Source organism: Mixophyes fleayi, chromosome 4 (assembly GCF_038048845.1).
Source record: "Mixophyes fleayi isolate aMixFle1 chromosome 4, aMixFle1.hap1, whole genome shotgun sequence".
In the NCBI taxonomy this organism is placed as follows: domain Eukaryota; kingdom Metazoa; phylum Chordata; class Amphibia; order Anura; family Limnodynastidae; genus Mixophyes; species Mixophyes fleayi.
Window position 1 is genome coordinate 4,443,957 of NC_134405.1, and position 20,027 is coordinate 4,463,983.

The 20,027-nt window shown below is 43.8% G+C and overlaps 1 protein-coding gene and 1 pseudogene across 1 annotated transcript in view; both read right to left on the reverse strand.

Annotated features, from left to right (window-relative positions):
- Window positions 1-883: 883 nt before the first annotated feature.
- Window positions 884-20,027, reverse strand: part of LOC142150966 (beta-1,3-galactosyltransferase 5-like) — an 82,669-nt gene continuing 63,525 nt past the window's right edge. Inside the window, exon 4 of the transcript XR_012691115.1 lies at window positions 884-950. The gene's annotated coding sequence lies outside the window, so the exon portion shown is untranslated. The remainder of the gene's footprint in view (window positions 951-20,027) is intronic.
- Window positions 4,604-11,107, reverse strand: LOC142149618 (beta-1,3-galactosyltransferase 5-like; annotated as a pseudogene).

Consider the following 20,027-nt stretch of genomic DNA (forward strand, 5'->3'; position numbering starts at 1 on the left):
ACACTGTCCCCCTTACTTACACTGTCCCCCTTACATACACTGTCCCCCTTACTTACACTGTCCACCTTACTTACACTGTCACCCTTACTTACACTGTCACTCTTACTTACACTGTCCCCCTTAATTACACTGTCCCCCTTACTTACACTGTCCACCTTACTTACACTGTCCCCCTTACTTACACAATCACTCTTACTTATACTGTCATCCTTACTTACACTGTCACTCTTACTTACACTGTCCCCCTTACTTACACTGTCCACCTTACTTATACTGTCACTCTTACTTACACTGTCCCCCTTACTTACACTCTCCACCTTACTTACACTGTCCCCCTTACTTACACTGTCACTCTTACTTACACTGTCCCCCTTACTTACACTGTCACTCTTACTTGAACTGTCCACCTTACTTACACTGTCCACCTTACTTACACTGTCCCCCTTACTTACACTGTCCACCTTACTTACACTGTCCCCCTTACTTACACTGTCCCCCTTACATACACTGTCCCCCTTACTTACACTGTCCACCTTACTTACACTGTCACCCTTACTTACACTGTCACTCTTACTTACACTGTCCCCCTTAATTACACTGTCCCCCTTACTTACACTGTCCACCTTACTTACACTGTCCCCCTTACTTACACAATCACTCTTACTTATACTGTCATCCTTACTTACACTGTCACTCTTACTTACACTGTCCCCCTTACTTACACTGTCACTCTTACTTACACTGTCACACTTACACAATCACTCTTACTTATACTGTCACTCTTACTTACACTGTCACCTTACTTACACTGTCACACTTACACAATCACTCTTACTTATACTGTCACTCTTACTTACACTGTCACCTTACTTACACTGTCACTCTTACTTACACTGTCACACTTACACAATCACTCTTACTTACACTGTCACTCTTACTTACACTGTCACCTTACTTACACTGTCACTCTTACTTACACTGTCCCCCTTACTTATTGTCACAGTCACTAGGAGTCTTGACCCAGAATTTACCAGATGTAGTTTTACTCACCAGAGGCGCGGAGTCTAACACAGTGGCTGCTCTTCTCCAGGAACTCCCGCAAGGAAGTATGGGTTTTAGTGGCTTCCACTGTGCAGGTCGCAGCCCCCTGGAGAGTATGGTAATTTGACGGATACAGCTATACACGATGAGAGCAAGGACCTCCTAGAGCTGGGTAGAAGGAGGAATCCCAGGAGAGTAGATAGTCTCTGAGTAGTAGGAGTTGTACTGACACAGCGAGAATGATGACCGGTAGTAACTGGGAATGAGAAGTGGTGCAGTACCTAGTATGCAGATGAACTGTAACAGACGGATACTTCACGGCTGTAGAGGAAGACTATACAAGTAGCCAATAAAACAAAGTAGCAGAGAAGTCAGTGACTAGCGGATATTACCACAGATGCAATGTAGAAACTTAGTCCTGGTAACAGATAACATACAAGGTGGCGAGGAACGATCAGCAGCTGACAGGTATTACCACTGGCGTGGAGTAGAGACTTGTCCAGGTGCAGGTAAGATACAAGGTAACGTGGAGCGGTCTGTGGCTGACAGGTATTACCACTGGCGTGGAGTAGAGACTTGTCCAGGTGCAGGTAAGATACAAGGTAACGTGGAGCGGTCAGCAGCTGACAGGCATTACCACTGGCGTGGAGTAGAGACTCGTCCAGATTGCAGGTAAGATACAAGATAGCATGGAGCGGTCTGCGGCTGACAGATATTACCACTGGTGTGGAGTAGAGACTTGTCCAGATTGCAGGTAAGATACAAGGTAGCGTGCAGCGGTCTGTGGCTCACAGGTATTACCACTGGCGTGGAGTAGAGACTCGTCCAGATTGCAGGTAAGCGCCCACAGCAGACAGGAACCACGAACAGGAACAGGATACTCCTTGGTTACCTCAGAGGAATGAGGACCAAGGACAGGCAAAGGTAGTAGGGCAACAGGTGTCCTAAATAGTGACAAGTAATTAATCATCCAATGAGGAGAGGAACAAGGTTTTATCAGTTCTATAGGTCTGCACATGCGCAGACCCCTGGTCAAGATAGCGGATGGCCGCGGCGCAGGACAGGCGCCGGCAGAGCAGAGAGAAACCTGGGTCTTGAACCAGAGGAACTAACACTCTGATGAGTGACACTTATACTGTCATCCTTACTTACACTGTCACTGTTACTTACACTATCACTCTTACATACACTGCCACTCTTACATACACTATCACTCTTACATACACTGCCACTCTTACTTACACTATCACTCTTACATACACTGCCACACTTACTTGCACTGTCCCTCCTTACTTACACTGTCCCTCCTTACTTACACAATCACTCTTACTTACCATGTAACCCTTACTTATACTGTCATCCTTATTTTCAATGTTCCTCTTACTTACACTATCACTCTTACTTATACTGTCACTCTTACGTACGCTGTCATCCTTACTTACACTGTCACTCTTATTACACTATCACTCTTACACTGTCACCCTTACTTACACTATCACTCTTCCTTATACTATCACTCTTACTTATACTGTAACCCTTACTTACACTATCACTCTTACACTGTCACCCTTACACTGTCATCCCTACTTACACTATCATACTTACTTGCACTTTCATTCTTATTTACACTATTGGACCTCTGCTCTTCTCTATCTACACCATCTCTCTCTGTGAACTTAGTCGATCATTGTGCATCCAATTCCACCATGCAAATCTATCTTTCCTTCCATGAGCTCTCTCCCACCTTCCTAACTCAAGTATCTAGCTGTCTCACTGCTGTCACTGCCTGGGTGTCACAGCGCTTCCTGAAACTCAACATCTCCAAATCCGATCTAGGGGCAGCACGGTGGCTTATTGTTAGCACTTCTGCCTCACAGCACTGGTGTCATGACTTAGATTCCTGACCATGGCCTTATCTGTGTGGAGTTTGTATGTTCTCCCCTTGTTTGCCTTTGGGCGCTCCGGTTTCCTCCCACAATCCAAAAACATACTAGTAGGTTAATTGGCTGCTATTAAATTGACCCTAGTCTGTGTGTCTGTCAGTCTGTGTGTGTGTATGTTAGGGAATTTAGACTGTAAGCTCTATTGGGGCAGGGACTGATGTGAGTGAGTTCTCTGTACAGAGCTATGGAATTAGTGGTGCTATATAAATAAATGATGAGCACATCATCTGTCCTCCTACCAATCTTGCTATCCCTCCCAATATCTCCCTCTTGGGTGACGACATCACTCTTTCTCCTGTCACCCAAGCCCACTGCCTTGGAGCCACCCTTGACTCTGCCCTTATCTTTACCCCTCATATCCAGTCCCTCACCAAATTCTGCCACTTCTACCTTTGTCTCGAAAATCCATCTGTTCCTCTCTCAGGATACAACCTAAATCCTGGTCCATTCATTCATCATTTCTCGTCTCCACTATTGCAACCTCCTTCTCACTGGCCTTCCTGTCTCTCACTTTTCTGACCTTCAATCCATATAGAATGCTGTGGATCAGCTCATCCCCCTCTCTCACCGCACCTCTTCCGCTTCTCCTCTGCGTAAATCCTTTCATTGGCTTCCTATCCGTTTCAGAATTCAGTTCAAGCTCCTTACTTTCACTTACAAAGCCCTTATCAACACTTCTTTCCCTCACATCTCTGATTTTGTCACGATGTACATACCTACCTGACCCCACCACTCCGCCTCTGACCTCTGCCTCAATTCACCTCCAATGCTTGCCTCCAAGACTTCTGCCATGCTGCCCCCAAACTTTGGAACTCCCTATGCTGCCTCAGTCGACTCTCCCCCAACCTCTAGTCCTTAAAACTCTCACTCCAAACTCACCCTTTCAAGCTTACCTATCTTATCTCCTGACCATCTTATCCATCACCTCCTCTTCCTTCTCTTGCCATCTTCATTTTCTCCCAGTCAGTCTTACTGTGTCTCACCACCCCTCCCTCTAGAATGTACGCTCTCGCAGGCAGGGTCCTCTCTACCTTTTGTCCCATGTTTGTCTACTGTCCGACTCCCTCGTACGTCCCGTGACGTCTATTGCTGCACTCTGTGTGAGTCTCCACGGTATTACTCACACTAATCTGTGCTACTTACATGTATTACCTCATCTATTTGCTACTTGCTTCTGTATCTGATGCTACGGGACTGTGGTACCTTTATAAATAAATAATAAATTTATGATAATAATAATAGACATTCCCACATATGACAGACACAGTAAGTCTCCCGAAGTGGATAATGATGTGTCCATTGGTATAGTCTGCATTGTACATGTGATTCCTGGAAGGTGCATGTTGGTGTGTATCCTATATAGGAAGCACCGTATGAACAATAATGATGTATTTTGGGCGATATCCAAAAAGAAAATACAGTTAAAACAACACATAGGTAATAATTGAAACCGAAAAGCATAACAAATGTAAACACAAATCCCATACAATTAAATAAAAAAAAAAACCTCAATAAAACATGATAGATTCCTTTTAAATATAGTCCAGTTCAGTTGATGCCAGAGCAGTGTAAATGACAATAAAATTAGTAATGGAAAGACCCCTTTTTTGTCTCGATGGTCATCGATTTCTCATGAATTTCTTCACACACTTTGCACTCTGTACCGCCTTCCAAAACTGTACTAAGTGTTCCTGCTCCACCCCATGTACAACCAAAGCTTGCCGATATAGGCAAGAATCAAACTTTAGTCCATACACGTAAAATCGAGCATCATGTCTGTAGGTTAAATTGGCTGCCAGGGCCAGAAAGCCAAAATATACATCGTCCAATGGAAAAACAGGGATCTTCTGGGATATCTCATAGAGATGCTTCACTAACATCCCAGGAAAGACAAAGCCTCCACCTGATAGGAACGTGGGATAGATGTTGGATGGGAAGAGAGCTTCAGAAACCTGATACTTAGAGTAACGCATGACAGGGGAGTGAGGCCGTAAATATCCGTGAAGCACCGATGGGCTGGAGGCATGTTGCTTTATGAATTCAACCAACGCATGAGGATTGACATACTCATCGTCATCACCTGGAATTATAACCGGGAGAAATATTGGAGGAAACGGAACACAGGTCAAAATGTTTGGTTATTTAGTGTCATTTGGGTGCTTTTACGCCTTGCAAAATTAAAGGGCCGTGAAGCCACCTCTGATGGCGCAAGAAAGAGAAATAAAACAGATTAGATATGTATTCGTCAATCTTGGAGAACGAGTGTTAGATCATCCGATGGTAGTCAGCATATCGATGCTGACTACACCGAGAAGACTTACCACGAGATCTTGAGTCCGGACGGTTACTTCCCGCCGGCTATAACCCTTTGTAAAGTACATTGTACATGGCCACATAGTTACATTACCCCCTTTAGAGCAACGTTAACAACGTCACCTATGTCAGTGACTTCATGAAGTCCCGCCGGCATCTTCTTTATCCAGGATTGCTTTAAGTTGCTTCACAGAAGAGTCATGATGGATCCTTGTCGGGAGGCAGCCATCCGGACTCAAGATGTCGTGGTAAGCCTTGTCGGTGAAATCAGCACCGTTATTCCGTACCCCACCTAGATGATCATCATTGTATATTTGTAAGGTGCCACGAAACTCCGCATCTCCGGACAGTCAGGGCTACACATCATATAATATACAATCACACATAAAAAGAGAACAAGTACACATGAGGTTGATGAAGAAGGTGCAGACATGAGACAAGGGATGGACTTTGATGAACCAATTGTTATTTATATATCACTTCACTGACCTTTAAGAATAAACTCCACCTGAGGAAGATGATGGTACAGCCACTCTAAGAAGCAACGTTCTTTCAGGGATAAGTTGTGATGGCCTTCCGTAAAATCCCACTGTAGTATGTCCTTGTACTCCCGACTCTCAACCGTCACTAGGTCCATGTGCCAAAATCATCTGTTTGGCCCACCAGAAATATTGCCCTCACCTTGTAACCACCTATTTGCCATTCACGAGCCCAAGTTTGCCGAAGTGCCTTTCTTCTGGCTCCTGCCCGTGGGTGAGACTTAATTGCCAGTACTACAAGTGGCCTGGTGGTCTCAGTCTCCCTCTTTGGATGCTGAATGATTGAGCAGCTATAGTTCTGCAGATAAGGAAACTCAACTAGGAGTTGGGAGAGGTTCAAGCGGTAAGTGTGAACTCCGTCATTAAGGGTCACCGACTCTCTCAGAGGAGGTAAGGCGTGGGAGATGGAATTGTTGCTAGGGGTAACATTAGTAAACTTTAGCAACAAATTTGATCTATAGGGAAATACTTTTTTCCTACTTATCTCAGAATTCCAAAATATTGTTCTGCTAAACAATGTCAGTGTGATAAGCAGTAAACCGAAGTACAAGATGTGTAACTGGAACTTCATAGTAACCTATGAACAGAAATTGTGAAAATGGGTCAAAATGAAAATCCATAGAACTCAAGATGCTCAAATTCAACCAATACAATCATCAATAGTTTCAATCATAAGTCAATTGCCACAATTTATCAAGAAAATACCCCAAGGGCAGCTCAGGGATACTTAGCTTATGCTGACATAGAGCAATGAGGATTAACTTACTACATTGTGATACCTGTCTCTGTAGATTTGGACATTCAATTTCACTAATAAAAAAATAAATCAATAAATAAAAAAATATTTAAAAATGTTTAAAGCTGTTGACAAATAAAAAAAATCTTTATTCAGAGAATTATTTTCATCTTGAGATGACGATAACAGAACAAGTATTGTGGCAGTATAATTACCTGGTGTTACAGCTTTTCACCATTTGATGTATAAAGCCCTGTCTGATAAAGTATGTGCAATGATTGTAGTATGATTACTTGTCAAATATAAGAGAAAGAAAGAAATCTGCCTTATTGAACCATTGTATACTGCTCACATAGAGAACCCATTACTAGTAATCTCCCAGCACAGTCTTACATTATACCACAAGTCACTGTGTGTCTCTTATTCTCCCCTTTTAAATCTCAGAACACCCACTGCTCTATCACCAAGAGCCAGAAAGCAAGAACTTCCAGGGCCGCTCTCTATACAGAACAATATAACGGAGCCTCCTATAAATCTATTTAATATCAGATTCATTTGTAAGGTGACACAGAGAGCAGCACTGACAGCAAGCACAGCTGGATTTGCTGCACAAGTAAGGTTTAGGCTGGAGGAGGGTAGTTGTGTGTGAGTTTCTCACTTCCCACCTTCCCCACTTGTTACACTTTGATGGCTCATACCCTTTATCCTCTCTGCTGCTATTGACAACTTTGACCATTCTCTTCTCTTCAATGCCCCTCACTCACTAGGTCTTCGTGAAACTGCCCTCTCCTGCTTTGCCTCCTACCTTTCTGGCAGCTGCTTTTGTGTCTCTGCTTATGACTCTGCCTCCCCCTCTCTTCCTCTCTCTATCAGAGTTCCTCAAGGCTCTGTCTTTGGCCCTCCTCTCTCCCTACGCCACTTCTTTTGGCAAACGTATTCAATCATTTGGCCTTCAGTACTACCTTTACGCTGATGACATATAAGTCTATATTTCCTTCCCTCCTTCCTGTCCCATGTATCTAGTTGTCTCTACCTGGATGTCAAAGTGCTTCCTTAAACTTCACATCCCCAAATCCAAACTCTTCCTCTTTCCACCTGCCAATGTTCCTTTCCCTGCTAATATTTCCCTCATGGTTGATAACATTACTCTACTGTCACCCAAACTTGCTTCCTATACTCCCCATATCCAGTCCTTTGTCATATCCAGCCTCCTCCTCCTCTGTAACATTACTAAAATCCGCCCCTTTCTCAGGGATCAACCAAAATCCTTGTCCATTTGTTCATAATTTCTCTTTTCCAGTACTGCAACCTCTTTCATACTGGCGTTCCTGACTCCCACCTTTCCCACCTTCAATCCATCCAGAATGCTGCAGCTAATCTCATCTTCCTCTCCAGTTGCTCCTCCACTGCTCTTTTCCTTAAATCCCTTCATTTGCTCCCCATCCAGAGGCGGAACTACTGTTGGTGCAGCAGTTGCGGTGCACCGGGGCTCATGGAGATAGTGGGGCCCACTGCATGAGGAGCTAGTGAGCTGTGAGCCCCGGTTCCCTCCTACCCACTTCCCTGAACCAGGGCCCACAGCTTGCTAGTTCCGCCTCTGTCCCCATCAATTTCAGAATTCAATTCAAACTCATTACCCTTACTAACAAAGCCCTCTCTAACACATCTCACTGATACATCTCTGCCCTGCCTCTGACCTATGCCTCTCTTCACCTGACATTGCCTCCTCCAACTCGTGCCTCCAAGACTTCTCCTGTGCTGGCCTCATCTCTGGAACTTCCTTCCCCGCCTCATCCGACCCTCCCCCAGTCTACAATCGTTCAAATGTACCCTCAAAACTCACCTTTTCATGCTCGTCTATCCTACAACCTCTTGATCATCTTGTCCATCTCAAAAGCGTATGTCAATTATACTCATGCCATTGGGATGGTAAATTTGTCACTACAGGGGTCCCAAATTTGGCAATGATCTAATTATTATTATTATTATTATTATTATTACTACTTTATTTATAAGGCGGCACAGATTCCAATGTTCCAGACAAACACACATAGGAAATAAATAATACAATAAGCAAAGTCACAAATACCTGTAGCAGTTACACATAAGTAGCACAGATGAGTGTGAGTAACACTGTGGTTACTCACATAGAATGTAGCTTTTGAGTCTCCTGCCCATTTTACCAAAAGAGTAAAAAATATCCTACAATTTTCAATTAAACTTTAAACGAATAAAAGACTATTAAATATTATATAAACTTTTATTCTATCTTGGTACATCATGGTCCAAATGAGAGAAAAAATCCCCAAACATAAAGAATCCCATAGATATATTTGATCATTTCACTAAACTCCTGCAGCCAATCCTAGGAGGCCAGCATGGGAAGATGCTTGTGATTGGCTGCCAGTGAAGAGGACATGCAGATACTCCCAGCTATAGTCAGTGAGCTAGCATCCAAAAGAAGCAAAACTGCTTGTCTCCTCCTTCTTATATAACATTTATCTAGTATTTATGTGATTTTATGTTTGATTGGATCATTCTGGTGCCTGAAGCTAGTAGGAGTTCTACATTCAGACAGCTATTCTGTATAACCTGTATATACCTCTCCTACTGCCTTCATTGTAACACTATCACATTCCAGTCACTTACATTATTTATTGGGAATACCCAAAGCACCAGAAACCCTCTTTTAAACCTCTACGTTTAAGGGGCACTTAAGCATAAAATGGTATATGGTCTCCTCCACCCCCAGACACTCCTCTCGTGGGCAGACATGATCATCAGCATTTCTAAACTTTAATTTCCCCCTCACATAGAGTCTCCCATGGAAAGAGAGCCAAGCAATGTCCCAAAACTTCAGAGGAACCCTCCCTGAATTAACCAAGGCCAGGCCCTCCGAACAAGCATTGCTTGGGGCAGTCTCTTAGTGGCAACTGAACCCAGAAGTGAGAGTGCAGGATTCTCCTCTCCAACTGACTTCTAGAAGAGTTCCTGACTTCCCCTGCCTCCAGGCCCCAACGTTTTGTCGATTTCAATCCCAGAGACACGTAGGCCAGGAGGTACCCATGATGGACCAGAAAGCTCTTTATCCTGCCTCCTTCTATCCAGTCATTAAGGAATGGATCCACCCATGCCCTGAAGCCACCTACCCAATGATGAGGGGTCTCAAGGAGAAGACTACTAAGGTGTAGTCTTCTCCTTGAGAAGACTACTAAGGTGTAACTTCAAGAAACTTGTTAGAAAGAATAACACTGGGTTAACTATCCCTAGGCCACCGTCCTTCCTTGATCTGTTGGTTACAGCACTCTTGACTAGGTTCAGCCTATTCCCCCAAAGTAAATGGATGAAAACTGCATAAACTCTGGCCCATAAAGTTTCTGGCAACAAGCACACATAACTGATATACAGAAACACCAGGATCAGGTAGGTCTTTACCAGGTCAACCCTTTCCCTAAGAGAAAGTTTGCATTCTCTCCAGCTCTCCACTTTCCAGGAAGCTTTCCCCACCTTTTATTCCCAATTTTGCTCGGCATAATCGCCGGGGCCAAATTGATGTTCTCATGTTACTACTGGCCTGTGGAAGGGCGTCCAGAAGGTCGAAATGGAAACCTTCCTCCCCATCCAGAAAACTTCACTCTTCTCTTGATTCACGTTTGAGCCACTGGCATCTGAGTACCTGTGGACCAGAGATGGACCAGAGATGCTACCTCCTTTGCTTTCACAAGACAACAAAGATATCGGCCACCACCTTTGATGGACACTCCGGACCCAGCTGCACCCCTCCTATCGAGCTGCCTTCTATCACTTGGGTGAAAGGATTTATTGCAAATACATGTAGGAGGGGATTCAGGGGACAAACCTGCCTTACTCCAGGGGGGGGGGGGGGGTTCCCAATAAACCTTAATTGAACAACATTTCTATGCTTGACTGGTGGTCCAGCAGACAGAAACCAAGTTTGAGGAACATTAGCTCTACTCCTAGAATTTCCAGCTACAGCACTCACATAGGACATACTGTTTTGTTGGAACCTCATTTATTGTATTACCCGCTGTCACTGAGGATGCTGCCAGGACTACATTCATATTTAAAGGTACTGATTTCCCCTTACTCTGAACATCACCTTGCATGATACCTGAGCTACCAGCATCACCAGGCAACACAAACACATTAGGCATTTTTACCGCTGCAGATTCTATAGCACACAATGCAGCCCTTGTTCTTTCAGCCACTTTCAACGGACCAAATAAAGAATCATTAATCTTAGTCTGCAATGGAGGCTGAGTACTTTTATCTAAACCATCACCAGAAACAGTTATTACACATGCCGTGGGATCAGGAACTTCTACAGCACACATCAAGGACGGGTTTTCCCTGCACGCAGGTATAGCTTTAACAGTCACCGAGTCTGAAGTCCTGCTTACTCCGGGATCACCCGATTCACTGCACACTAGAGTGTGTATCTGCTCCACATCACCGCTCACAACTTCCTTCTGTGCCGGAATCACTACTTCCACTACCGCCTTCGCCACCGCCATCTGGGCATTACTACCTAACGGCTGCTGAGCAACACACGGGGCTGGGGAAGAGGACACCGATCCAGCCGCACATAGTGCCGCTAGACCCACGACCCTCCCCCACATCGCTATCTGCCGCTGGCAAACCCATCATCAACAATTTTCCTTCCATACCCTGGATTGTATCATACAGAGGGTTGGACCTCATTCAATGGCAGTAGGAACAGGCATATTCACAGGCAGCGGTACAGACAGAGTTAATGTCCGATGGAATTTCCTGAGCCTGCAGACTTTCCTCTAGGGAGTCCTGCATGTGGAAATTACAGCTGACACTATCTAAGGGCCACAGAGCTGGGGACCATATGACCACTGAGTCTAAATATTGTAGGGCACGCCCAGGAGGATTGTATCAAATGTGTTTTATTAAAACCAGCATCTTTATGTTATTTATTTAAACTCATTCCATCATTATTCACATAATCATAAAATCAGCTAAATATAATAAAAAAAATGTGTAGATTATATGGCAGACCTAAGCTGGGTACACACTACAGATTGTTCAAGCAATTACTGTGCCAGTAACACGATAAATGACTATTAGGTCCGATATCGCATTAGTGTGTATGCGCCCATGATCATGATTTATGGTGTCCAAGCACATCGTATCGTTTCACTTCATTTAAAAAATGAGCTAAAAATCTCGTTCCGCGGTGTCGTTCCAATTCTGCAGTGTGTTCACACTCATGACCGGCAGTTTCCATAGATCTCTAAAGAGTTTACAGAGTCACCATCTTTACAGCAGATGGTTATGACAGATGAAGAGCACAGATCTGATGGTAAATTGTGTAAAAGGTGTATAGTGTGTACACAGGAATCTGCTGCTGATCGAGACTTTCAGTCATTGGTAAAATCATTACAGATGACGCATTTGGAGAAATGTTCTGTAGTGTGCACCCAGCCTTACTCTGCAAAGTTCAGACCTCTCACACACATACTGAGCCGCTGATTCCCTTCAGCACTGTTGCTGCTCTACACAATGGAATAAAGTTGTAACAGTTACTAAATCAAAGTGTAGAACTAGAACTAGTAGTGTAGAAGTTTATTTTTCTTAATAAATGCTGTTGCTGTAACAGTTGCTATAAACAAAATGAGCATTTCAGCTTATTTAACAAATCTACGGCTCTCATTGTATCTAGATGTCGATTTTCCAGTTTATTTGTTACAGAGCTGAAGCTGTAACAGTTGCTGAACGTAATATAAGCTGCACAGATTGTTGATGTTTCACTCTGCCAAATATTTATTATTGCCTGTATGTCGGCTTTGTGGAATTTGTAACACAATTATTCTTGTAGTTATACAGAAATTCTATAGGCATGATTCATGTTACAGAAATACTATAGACAGTGGTTCCCAAACTTTCTCAGTTCGAGGCACATTTAGGGTTACCGTAATTTTCCAAGGCACCCCTAAGCAAAAATAATTACTGGGTAGTTCCGTTTTTTAAGTAGTTGGGTCAAAATGACATAAGATGTATTTAGACCCCTTCACCATCACATTGTGCCCCTTTATCATATCACTGCTCCCCTTCAACATATCACTCTGTATCCCCTTCGCCATCTCACACTCTGTGTCCCCCTCTTCATGAGCTCTCACTCTGTCCCCCCTTCAGCATTTCTCTCTGTCCCCCACTTCAGCATCTCTCTCTGTCCCCCTCCTACAGCATCTCTCTCTGTCCCTCCCCTTCAGCGTCTCTCTCTGTCCCCCTCCTTCAGCGTCTCTCTCTGTCCCTCCCCTTCAGCATCTCTCTCTGTCCCTCCCCTTCAGAGTCTCTCTGTCCCACCCCTTCAGCATCTCTCTCTGTGCCTCTCCTTCAGCGTCTCTCTCTGTCACCCTCATTCAGCATCTCTCTCTGTCCCTCCCCTTCAGAGTCTCTCTGTCCCCCCCCTTCAGCATCTCACTCTGTCCCCCCTTCAGCATTTCTCTCTGTCCCCCACTTCAGCATCTCTCTCTGTCCCCCTCCTACAGCATCTCTCTCTGTCCCTCCCCTTCAGCGTCTCTCTCTGTCCCCCTCCTTCAGCGTCTCTCTCTGTCCCTCCCCTTCAGCATCTCTCTCTGTCCCTCCCCTTCAGAGTCTCTCTGTCCCACCCCTTCAGCATCTCTCTCTGTGCCTCTCCTTCAGCGTCTCTCTCTGTCACCCTCATTCAGCATCTCTCTCTGTCCCTCCCCTTCAGAGTCTCTCTGTCCCACCCCTTCAGCATCTCTCTCTGTGCCTCTCCTTCAGCGTCTCTCTCTGTCCCCCCCTTCAGAGTCTCTCTGTCCCACCCCTTCAGCATCTCTCTCTGTCCCCCTCCTTCAGCGTCTCTCTCTGTCCCCCTCCTTCAGCATTTCTCTCTGTCCCCTTCCTTTATTGTCTTTCTGTCCCCCTCCTTCAGCGTCTATCTCTCTGTCCCCCTCCTTCAGCATCTTTCTCTGTCCCCATCCTTCAGCGTCTCTCTGTCCCCCTCCTTCAGCGTCTCTCTCGGTCCCCCTCCTTCAGCGTCTCTCTCTGTCCCCCTCCTTCAGCGTCTCTCTCTGTCCCCCTCCTTCATCATCTCTCTGTCCCCCTCCCTCAGCATCTCTCTCTGTCCCCCTCCTTCAGCATCTCTCTCTGTCCCACCCCTTCAGCATCTCTCTCTGTCCCCCTCCTTCAGCAACTCTCTCTGTCCCCATCCTTCAGCGTCTCTCTGTCCCCCTCCTTCAGCGTCTCTCTCGGTCCCCCTCCTTCAGCGTCTCTCTCTGTCCCCCTCCTTCAGCATCTCTCTGTCCCCCTCCTTCAGCATCTCTCTCTGTCCCCCTCCTTCAGCATCTCTCTCTGTCACACCCCTTCAGCATCTCTCTCTGTCCCCCTCCTTCAGCATCTCTCTCTGTCCCCCTCCTTCAGCGTCTCTCTCTGTCCCCCTCCTTCAGCGTCTCTCTCTGTCCCCCTCCTTCAGCATCTCCCTCTGTCCCCTTCCTTTAGTGTCTTTCTGTCCCACCCCTTCAGCATCTCTCTCTGTTCCCCTCCTTCAGCATCTCTCTCTGTCACACCCCTTCAGCATCTCTCTCTGTTCCCCTCCTTCAGCATCTCTCTCTGTCCCCCTCCTTCAGCGTCTCTCTCTGTCCCCCTCCTTCAGCGTCTCTCTCTGTCCCCCTCCTTCAGCATCTCCCTCTGTCCCCTTCCTTTAGTGTCTTTCTGTCCCACCCCTTCAGAGTCTCTCTCTCTGTCCCCCTCCTTCAGCATCTCTCTGTCCCCCTCCTTCAGCGTCTCTCTCTGTCCCCCTCCTTCAGCGTCTCTCTCTGTCCCCCTCCTTCAGCGTCTCTCTCTGTCCCCCTCCTTCAGCATCTCTCTCTGTCCCCTTCCTTTAGTGTCTTATTGTCCCCCTCCTTCAGTGTCTCTCTCTCTGTCCCCCTCCTTCAGCATCTCTCTCTGTCCCCTTCCTTTAGTGTCTTATTGTCCCCCTCCTTCAGTGTCTCTCTCTCTGTCCCCCTCCTTCAGCATCTCTCTCTGTCCCCTTCCTTTAGTGTCTTTCTGTCCCCCTCCTTCAGTGTCTCTCTCTCTGTCCCCCTCCTTCAACGTCTCTCTCTGTCCCCCTTCTTCAGTGTCTCTCTCTGCCCCCCTTCAGCATATCTTTCTCTGTCCCCCTCCTTCAGCATCTCTCTCTGTCCGCTTCCTTTAGTGTCTCTCTGTTCCCCTGCTTCAGCGTCTCTCTCTGCCCCCCTTCAGCATATCTCTCTGCGTCCCCCTCCTTCAGCGTCTCTCACTCTGTCCCCCTCCATCAGCGTCTCTCTGTCCCCTTTCACTCTCTGTTCCTTTACTTACCTTCTTTCCTCATTCTCTGCTGTCTTCTGTCCTAATGTCCTCTCTGCTGCTGCTCCTCACTGACACTGTCGGACGTGATGACGTCACGCCCTGCAGTCAGTGAGAACAGTGAGGAGGTGGATCCACCCCTGTGACAGCGCCACGGCACTCCAGGGAGCCGCGGCGTACGCTTTGGGAACCGCTGCTATAGACATAGGAATGGCAATTCTTTTTATCAATCAGTACATTATACAACTTGTGTGAAAACGGAACAAAAACAATTAGATACTCTCTGATCACATTCCTGTGAATTTAGACTCTATGAAAAATAGTTATCAGAAACTAATTTCTCACTATATCATTGTTGTCTCATTATTCTAGTTTATTAATATATTCAGTTATTAGTGTAAATATTTTCATCTGTTGTATTTGTAAAAATAAATTACGAATTTTCTATATTGCAACCAATTGGTTTGTACTGCATTTCTAAAATGTATCAAGTTAATATAAGATCACATTCCTATAATGACCAAATAGCTGGTAATTCACAGTTATCAAATTTATCACAGATTAATGTGAGATTATAGTCCTAATATCTTTTTACATCCTATATTTAGGATGTATTATTTGGGGGGTTTACAAAAAAAAGGTTTCAGTTGCTAGATTTCCATTCTGAGAAACAGATCATAAGGTCATGTACAGTGACAGAATGAGGTTGATTGTTGATGTTAATTTGAGATTGAAGTGGTTCTTGCTCAATATGTAAATAAACTTATTGAGGAGTTTCTTCTCCTCCTCCCAGATCATGAAAAGATTGCCAATATATCATAGGCATATTATAACATCCTCAGTATATGTCTCATTGTTTGTTGCAAAAACATGTTCCTGTTCCCAATATCCAAGGTACATGTTGGCACAGTTGTGGACACATGTGGTGCCCATTGCTGTCCCTCTGATTTGTAAGAATAATTTCTTGTCAAAAGTAAAATAGTTTTTTGTGAGGATAAAATCGAGAGGTTGAATCAGGAAGTTATTAAATTCACTCGCCTTGTGGTGCAATTGATGAAAATGTAACTTTTAATAAATTATCTTAAGAATTAAATAATTGAAAATATTTATTTAACCACACTACGCATAATTTAATGGCACCAACTATTTATTTTAATACAGCACTAATCTATATCACTGCATATTATTCCACTATACACAGGAACATTGATTATATTGAAGCTCTTAATAAAATAATGGAAACCACAGAGCTCTCAGCTGTAACTTCAATAATGATCCTACAGAAGAACATTGAGATTTTATCTTGTACAAGATAATGGACTGATATAATAATAGTTTACATTTCTACAAATTAATTAGTTACAGCATGACCCCAAACATAAATAATTATAAAAACTCTTTTTAGTATAAAACAAAAATCATTACATTTTAAATATAGGATGTAAAAAGATTACTGTCATGGTTCCTAAGGTAATCAGACCCTTGGTCTGCTTAGCTTGGTGCTACATCTTACAGAGGCGCGGAACCTAACGAAGAAGATGGTCTTCGCCAGGGAATCCCGCAAAGAGGTTTGGTCTTTGCGGCCTCTGCTCTGTAGGTCGTGGCCCTCTTAGGGAGTACTAGGCAAGACAGTAGGATGGTAGGAGAATGAGGAGTTATAGGAATTGATAGTAGGTAAAATACTGTAGGTATGATTGGTCTGTGGAGAGCAGAGAATACCACTGCAATGGTAGAGAGCTGGCAGGTGCAATAGCCTGCGGACAGCAGTCAATACCACTGGAATGGTGGAGAGCAACAGGAGCCAGATCCAGCACCTAACATGAAGGTGACCCAATGAATAGGCGCCGGTACTTGGAGGAGGTGCCTTTTATAATAGGAGTGTTGGAGAGAGGGTGAATCAATGTGCAACAGAGAAAAAAGAGATCGGGTCTACGCATGCGCAGATCCGCGGCGGAAGAGCTGGTCACCGGCGAGCAGGATAGAGAGACCGAAAGCCCGGCCTATGACAATTATGAATGTGATCTCACATTACTCTGGGATAAATTTGATCATTGTGAATTACCAACAATTGGGTTATTACAGGAATGGGATCTTCTGTTAATTTGCTACATTTAATAAATGTGAAGTACAAATCATTTAGTTAATATTGAAAAATAATGTTGAATGTCATTTTTATAAACACAACAGATGAAAATATTGATACTAATAAATAAATATATTTATAAACTAGTATAATGTGACAAGAATGACACGGCAAGGACTTACGTTATGATAATTCCTGTCTATATTCACCCTCACAGACTCTTTATGTATATAAAGGCGAACTCAAATGGGCCATAATTTAAGTGTTTAAAAAGAAGGTGCAACTAATGCGTAGTTCAGCCCTTATCAAAGCAAAGCGCTTTATAAGATATGTAACGGTTTGAATATGGGTGGAAACCTGCTGTGTACAAACAGCGCTTTTCCATACACAGACACACATAGCTGAACGAAGCAGACGTGCATGTGTATCTATAATGAGTTCACATCAGCACATAACATTTATTTCATCATAATTTAAAATAACAATATAAGTTTTTAAATAGAAGCTTTTTTTTTTAATTACAATCCATGTAATGTTTTAAATTTTAGTTTCTCTATATATCAAAGCATTACTGAAAGAGGGCTTGATGGTGATAAATGTAAAGTAACTATGTACTCATTAGGCCTGATTCATTAAGGAAAGTAAGGCACAAAAAACTTTACTTTCCTTAATGAATCAGACCCAGTGAGTTTAATTCTATTACTCCCCACAGCTCCCCTGCTATATGTACTTACGAAATTAGAAGATTCTTGTAGGAGCCTTTCCACGACAGGTCATTAATACACAAATAGAAGTTTCAATAAACAATTCTGCTCCGCAAGAGTGTTTTTTTGCATTATTTTTCGGGTTACTCAAGTAATTTCTCCCCCAGTCCACGTGCATAGAATCCAAGAGATAAAAGAGCCGAGAGCGTAGTTCCGTTAATCTTCCTAAATGATCTAAAGTTAGATCTTCATTCTAACTCCTCCCACAGTGGATATGTGCACTATGCGCCTCTAATCTGGAGAATCTGCATCTAGGTACAGTGACAGCCTTGGTCTCTTACATTGGTTAAATAAACTCAATCGCTCATTGTGTTTATAGCATCTGCTGCACCTTACAGTATTTATTCAGATAAATAAGATAAGTTGTACACTTTGTTTGTGCAACTGTAACACCTTTATTCCTTTGTGTAATAAAGGGGCTGGTGGTGATCGGCTTTGTCACTGCTAATTTTAGTGACTAAACCAGGGTTTCCCAAACCCAGTCCTCAGGGCTCCCCAACAGTGCAGGTTTTCCAAATCACATGTGACATAATTAGGACCACCTGTGGATCTGTTACAATGTGTCAGTCAGTAATGAATACACCTGTGCTCCAGCAAGGAGATATGGAAAACCTGCACTGTTAGGGAGCCCTGAGGACTGGGTTTGGGAAGCCCTGGACTAAACCCTAGGTTGGATGATGGCACGGAGAAAACAAGAGACGTATAAAGATTTGAGTCTAATACACAAATAAGGGACATATTTCAATACAATTGATCATTAGAAATAGCCATTCAGCGCTGAGTCTTTTAATTCACCTTCACTGCATGTTGCTTATATTTCGTTGTTTTTATGACCATTTGATTAATGATTGAATGAGTTTTAATCAATGAAATAAAGATGACTGATGACTATATCAAAATAAATTTCATACAATTGGAAGTGAGTTACAAGAATTCAATTCTAGCCTCTCAGCATTTCGTTTTGGGTGTTCTCCAAGTTTAGTGGTAGCACCTCCCCAATTGAGATACTATAATATCAGTAGGCAGTGATACAGGCCACGTAGACCTCAGGAGACCAGATGATGAGCTGCTGTACATTTAGAATCTGTGCCTAGATAGGAACCAAGAGAGTAATTGGCTTATAATTACCTAGCACTCTTCCCATGTGGGATGCTATTATAGTATTATAGTATTATCAAGAGAAGGAATTATCAGGTAATATGGGGTGTATACAGGGCCGCCGAGAGGGGGGGGAAGTGGGGGGCGGCTACATTTTACCCGGGCCAGGCCATGCCAGGGGGCCCGAGCCGGGAACTCATTGCTAATTTTTAATTTTTCTTTTTTTTTTAATTTTTAATGGGTGCTATTTTGTTTGTAGGGTGATGGTGGGGCAATTTAATAGTGGGGACTATTAATTTAAGATGGGGTGGTTTGGGTGCTATTGAATGTGGGGGTGAGTTTGGGGAGAATGAGGTCTATTTATTAATGGTGACTATGAATTATTTAATGGCAGTGATGGTTGCGGGAAATAGGTATTGCTGGGGCTGTTTGCAGGAAAGAAATAGGTTTATTTATTAAATGTGAATAGTATTATTTTAATGTTGGGGTTGGAGGAAGGCCTAATTATTAAGCGTGGGTGTTATTGATTTAACGCCGGGGATGGCTGTAATTTTCTAAATGTAGCCATTTTTTTCCCCAAATAGGTCCTCCAACATTCCAGGATTCAGACAAGCCGCAACTAAAGAAACCAGCAGCCACAGGTGGTGAAAGTGAGAAGAACAGGTAGGAGAGAGCAGCACAGTGTGTGAAATGTTGTGATTCTAGTAGGGACAGTCCCAATTTTTGGTGAGTGTTGTGCCCAATGTAAGGTGCAGGGCAAGACTGAAATTGTTCTATACTACACTGTGGTGCTAGATGTCCTGAAAGTCAGGAGTGCTTGGACTTATGTCACACTCCGGTGAATTCAGGACCTAGTAATTTTGATGTGCTAGCAACACCCCAATGGCGCATTGCCTCATGAATTTGTTCTACCGGGGCCCTGAATTCCTCTTGACAGCCCTGGGTGTAAGTGCTATTTATTTACCTGGAGACATCAGAGATTTATTTGGAATTAGGTTTTCAAGGTCTGAGAACTCATATCTTATGTGGGATTTGGGAACACACGTTGCTGGATAGGACAGACCCAGGATTATTGTCACCTTGTAATTAATTCTGTATCTGTTTCATGCTTAGATGTTTAACGTTTTATTAACAGGAAAAATATCAATTCATGTATACATTAGTAAATGT